Here is a 6,449-nt window from a genome sequence, read left to right as displayed (position 1 = left end):
CCTTAATGGGTTAAGTAAGAACACTTAACACTAATTGTCATTTTATGTGAAAACCCTAATTTTGTTTGGGCCTTGAGTTGGGCCTTTCTGTTAGGCTTTGGTGATTTGGCTATTGATGGACCATCCAAGAACAAGTATATGGACTAAAATATTTGGATGGGCTTTAGGGTAAGGTCCATGTGAGGAGTTTGGGCCCAATTTGGAAAATTGGGCGTTGATGATTATGAGATATTCGGCCATCAGAATGCCAAGTGTTTGAACTGGAAAATTAGGCGATATGTTTGGCTTTGGTTCATTGATTGGTTTTTGGGTTTTCAGAGTGTGTGTTTGGGCCTTATCTTGGGTTAAGCTGGCTTGGCGGGAAATGAATCTTTTTACCCCAAGCATGGACTTATGGTTATATAATGGAACGCAATTATTAATTGGGTGTTGTTTTGATGTTAACAGTTTGGTAATCTGTCAACTAGCAACTAGAGTTTTACTATAACAATGAGTCAAAGGCACCTAGGCCACCCCATTTATCTAATTCTGATGATTATGCTACGGTACATTATGTATTTATGTGAAGACCATGAGGGGGTTCCCATGGAAATTAGTTATATGTGGTATGCTAGTTGATTGTGTGGTATTTGGTATGCTAGTTGTCTTTGTGATACTTGCATGGAAGACTCCGGGGGGTTCCCAAGGGAGTTCGATATAAAACCGTGTGGGGGTTCCCATGACAGTGGGCTAAGACCATGTGGAGGTTCCCATGGCACCCGGTGTAAGAACTTGGGGGGTTTCCGGGGCATCCTTATATATTGGTATGTATGGTTTATATGGTAGTTAGTGAAGTCCACGTGGGGGTTCCCATGGTAGTGGGCTAAGACCATGAGGGGGTTCCTATGGCACCCATGACATCCTTATATGTCATGGCTTATATGTCATGAGGGTGTAAGACCTTGGTGGGTTTCCATGACATCCTTATATGTTTATATGCATGGCTTATGTGATTGATATGGCTTATGTGATTAATATGGCCTATGCGATTGATATGATTTATGTGGTTATGTGGATTATATGGATTTTGTGGGGTATGCTCTGGGGAACTCACTAAGCTTCGTGCTTACATTTTTGTTAATGGTTTAAGGTATCATCGGTTTGGAAAGGAAGGGCCCGGCTTGATCACAACGTACACACCCATGTTTTCCGCATTATGTGATATTGGGATGTAACTCTGATAAATGTTTTAATTAAGCAATGTTTTTGAATGGTTAGATTAAGTAACACATGTGTTTGACTATAATGAAAAATGAAATTTTTACCCTTGATTTTTGGGTCGTTACACTACCTCTGGATCAAACTCCCTGGCAACTACCAGTTCTCTTGAAGCTCTTTTCCCATGCTCTACTCCCTCCGCAATGCAAGCCGCCTGTAGATGCACCAAGCCCTTGAGAAACTGGGGGCTTTTGATCACTCTCTCCACAACCCAGTTGAATCCATCACGAAGGATCCACACAATGTCCTTCTCCAATACTCCTCTTGCAGTGTTTTCCTAAACCAGGTCTGCCTCCATCTCTATCGTTCTCTTGCTTATACCAGTGTTTTTCAAGGTCAAGTCCAACACACAATCATTCAAGTGCTTCACCTCCTCATCCAGTCTTGCCACATGTTATTTTAGGCTTTCCTTCTCGCACAACGCAAGATCTTGTTAGGCCTACCAGTTGCACTTGTCGGTTTCCATCATCGCCACATGGGCCTTTAACCAGTTGCGCTTGTCGGCTTCCATCTTTGCCACCTGGGCCTTCAACTATGCACATTCAATGCTCATCTTTTCCATATGAGACTGGATAGCCTCTATATCGGAAATGTGCTTGGCAACTGAAACCAGGTAAGATGACACTTGGGCGGCGACATAGCGAAGACTGTGGACGTAAAACTTGGGCCTTTTCCTATGAGCCCTCCAAGCGGCGCTCATCCTGCTAGCGGCCAAGTAGTAGTTGAGTCAGTCCTCACCATTGATGTTAACCTTCTCTAGGGCATCAGTAAACTCTTTGTCAGCACCAAAGAGCGTTGTAGCGCGGTCAACATACGCCTTAGTCCTTGGATAGCGAAGCACCACAAGATCGTTATTCACCCATAAAAACTTCTCCTGTTGATTTTTCTTGGATTGTTTTTTGTCATGGATGAGGGTAGGTCCTCCTTGCCGATGAGAAAGGGTCCAAGTCCCAGACTAGGTGGAAGTATTGAAAAATTGCTTGAAACCTGAGACAGTCGGCTGATGGCCTAGGGCACGACAAAGAAGCTCAAACCCCACTATTTTATTTATGGTGTTTGGGGTTGGTTCCGTCAAAGAATACCCGTATTCACGCATGATCAGGTTGAAAAAATCTGTAGTAGGCAAACGCAGACCCACCTTGAACAAGGAAACCAGAATGCTGACCCTAACATCAGGAGGAATATAGAGCGATGCATCAGGAAGAGGTATTTGAACCCCATGTTCAAGGACAAATATTAATCGGAACTGGAAGGACTCCCATTCCTCAACAGTAAGTTCCATTTCTAAAGGTTGAGTGGTAGCCATGGAAGAATGCAAGGAAAGGTCAAAAGGGTTCTTTGGAGCAAGAAAGCAAAAAGAGAAAGGAAAAGAGTGAGGAGGAAACACCTAGAGGAACAAGGGTTTAAATGCTACTAAAGGTGCAGTGAACTGTCTCATGATGAATCATCGAAGAACAACGACTTTGTCCTTACAACCGCACAAACTAGCAATAGCATTCCGCCATGTGTCTATAGGTAGACCATAATGACTCTTCTACGTCACTAATGTAGAAGCCTACTGGTCTAAGGGACTTGTTAAAGTTGGCGTATGCGACCATGTTAAACTTAACGGGAAGCACTGACGGGACATTATCAAGCCAGGGCCTTGGTCGAGACCCGGTCTTGGCCCTAGTAGGCCAATGTTGAGCTAGTAGCTCACTTCTCCTCACGAGGAAAGGATATTCCTTGTGATCTTCTCATTCTCTCATAACCAATCAGGTCATGATAAGGAGCCTGATGACGCCCAGAACTGACGTCACCTGGCAATTAGTTATCATGTGCATACTTCTCTCAATAAAAGTGTTTCACGTCTCACTTCCACATGAGAGACTCACTTCATTCAATTAGTAATAGGTATAAAAGGGCCCTCTTCTTGGCTAAGGAAGGGATCCGTCTTCTTCCACATACAATTTACCCTAAACTCTCTCTAACAAAAGGCTAACTTGATCACCGGAGCGACGTCCTGGGAGAACCCCCGGTCGTCCTTTAACGGTTCTTCTGTGTTATGTTCTTAGGAAAACTCCAAGAGAAACCCGTCTACAAGCAACCACCTCCCTATAGAGCATGTCACAACAGTAAGGATCATGGAAATGAGGTAATTGGGTTATTTGAAATTTAAAGAATATATAATTAAATATTATAATATTGTGTTTTGAAAATCCTATGTATCTTACTAGGTTTCCCAACCTGACCCACTCAGTTTATTTGTATCATAGGTATCGATGTGAAAATAAATTACACTAAGAGATTAAAGGATATGTAGATCAATAGTGTAAATTAATGTAAGACTTGTTTATGCTTTTGTTGTGTATGAGTTATGACATTCCAAGTCTTAAAAAGATATCAATATTGAACATTTATTCGGAAATGTTTAATGTTAATATTATCTCACATTGAAATAATATTTTTGGGATCAATTCCGCAAACAAAGGAAATACTCCATTTTAGAATAAGCATAAATAATTTTTTTTAAATGACCATATATTTGGGGATGTCACATACAATGATGAAGAAGATGTTGGTTACAATGAACCACTTGCATACCTTGTGTGTGATGAAACATAAGAGTGAGATAAGATGTTTCCATTATCACGTATGAAACTGTATAATCCTGAAGAGCTTAAACATTATATGAGCAACTATGCAGTTAAACATGGGCATAATTTACATTATGAAAAGAATGTTAAGAATAGATTGCTAGTTAAGTGTTGTAAATCAACAGAGCCTAAATTTCCTTTTAAGTTATGGGCTTCCTGGATGAAAAATGAATGAACTTTCCAAATAAAGTCACTTAAAGTTGATCACAACCACTCTAGAATATTCAAACTTGGCTCAATAGTAACTTACAAATGGATTGGGAAACATTTTGTAAATGAAATTTTGGAAAAGCCAAAGATGAGTTTAAGAAAATTGAAAGCTGATGTTTCCTTAAAGTTTAATCTAAATGTTAGTGTTAGGTAGTGTAAGAATGCAAAGAAGTATGGATTGACTGAGATTGAGGATAGTTTGAAAGACCACTATGCAAAATTATGGGATTATGGTGAGGAAATTATGAGGACTAATCCAGAGTCTACTTTTAAACCGAGTATGGACATCATGTCTGATTCAAGCACAATTTTTTCAAAGTATAATGTTTGCGTTAAAGGTTTTAAGGATGGTTGGATTAAAGGTTGTAGATTGTGTTGATGGTTGTTTTCTAAAAGGAATTTGTAGAAATGAACTACATGCAGCAGTGGGTAGGAATTCAAATAACCACATGTATCCTTTAGCTTGGGTTGTAGTCAATGTTAAATAAAAAAAGACATGAAAATGGGTTCTAGACCTACTCATGGAAGATATTGGTGTGGGAAATGGTAGTAGGCTTACTCTCATTTCAGATGGGCATGAGGTATCTCTTCTTTTACATATATTGTCTTTGTTCTGTTATGTTTTATTCCTGCATTCGTTAAAGCAATTAATTGTGATTAGGGTTTGTCGGAAGCTGTCAAGGACAAGATTTCTGCAACTGAGCTTAAACTATGTGCTAGGTATGTCTATGCTAACCTGAAGAAAAAGCATAGAAGTGAACATTTTAAGAAACCTTTTTGGAGGGTTGTGAGGTCTACAACTCCATCAAACTTTCAACTTCATATTTAGATAATCAAGAATATGGACATAAGTGCATATACGTATCTAATGTAGAATGAACCAAAACATTGGTAAAGAGCCTTTTTTAAGCAGGTAGATACTGTGATGCTATTCAAAATAAGGTGTTAGAAAGTTTTAATTATGATGTGAAGGATGCTAGAAGGAGGCCCATCATCACAATGTTAGAGGACATCAAAGTTTTAGTAATGAATAGCTTATAGTAACTAAGGATGAAGGGAATGAGTTAGGATTTGAGAATTCTCCCTATAATTAGGAGGGAAATGAAAAAGCTAAACGTAGCACAAAGGCAATTTTATTTTAAATTTCCTTTTCTTAAATTGTATTAAGTTTTAATTATGTTTTAAATGAAAAAATGGACAGGTTTTGGACTGTTTATACAAGTGGATATCAACACATTGAGGTCACCTTGGGGGCTGAAAGGTATGTTGTTGACATGAACAATTGGGTGTGTTCATGTAGAGGTTGGCAGTTGACAGACATTCTATATTTGCATGCGGTAGCTGCTATTTCATCCATGAGCCATAATGCAGCAGATTATGTTACATCCTATTTTACTAAGTATACGTTCCTTGCCTCCTACCATACTTCATTTACCTATTATAGAAAGTGTTACTTCAGCACCAATAACCCTTGAGGAAACTTCCAATAGTGACACCTTTAGCAACAGTTTGCAGAAAGTGTCATAATTGCCCTTATACATTTCAAAGTTGCAAAAATTAGCTCTTGGTCTTAAAATTTTGCTCCATCTTAATTTCTTGTTACATTTTTGTACAAATAAATTATTTATAAAAACTAATCTATTACTTATAAAAAATAAATGAAGAAAACTAATCTATTTAATTATTTTCTACCTGTAATAAAATTTTGTAAGGTTATTTTTCGAAGGCATTATATGTCGAAACTTAATGTTTTAGTCCTTCGTAATTTTTTGTATGTTTTGATATTCTCCTATAAATAGGGGAGTTACTTAGAGTTAGATAAGAACTTTTGAGTTAGTCTTGTCTATTGTTCTCTCTATAACTTTTGAAGCATAATACGAGCTGAAACAAGAACATATTTACATTCTGTGTTCATAATTTACTTTACTCTGATTTACATTTCATTTCTCGATTCAATACTTCATCAATTGGTATCAGAGCAGGAATCATATCTTTACGATCTGATTTTCATTCTAAATTAAAAAGTTTTTTAATCTATTTTGGATTCAAAAGTTTCCGCACCTTTTGTAGTGAAAATTGTTCTTGATCTACAGTTGTGATTCGATTTTGCAATTGATTTGTCAAATCGAGTGCTCTATTTGAAATCTCTGATCATTTCAGCAATTTGCTTTCAAAATCTCTTAAGTTTTTCTGAAAAATTCATCCGTACATGGCGAATTTCAACTTGAACTCAATGACATCCTATTCTTATCTACTAGGATCTTCAACGAAGATTCCTATGCTAATTCCTGAATATTATGATCAGTGGGTGGATCGAATGTAAGACTATTTGAACGGGATTGATGA

The sequence above is a fragment of the Lactuca saligna genome, chromosome 4, assembly GCF_052625555.1.
Source record: "Lactuca saligna cultivar CGN05327 chromosome 4, ASM5262555v1, whole genome shotgun sequence".
Lineage (NCBI taxonomy): Eukaryota > Viridiplantae > Streptophyta > Magnoliopsida > Asterales > Asteraceae > Lactuca > Lactuca saligna.
The sequence above is the reverse complement of the archived record's forward strand: the minus strand, read 5'-3'. Positions refer to the sequence as shown.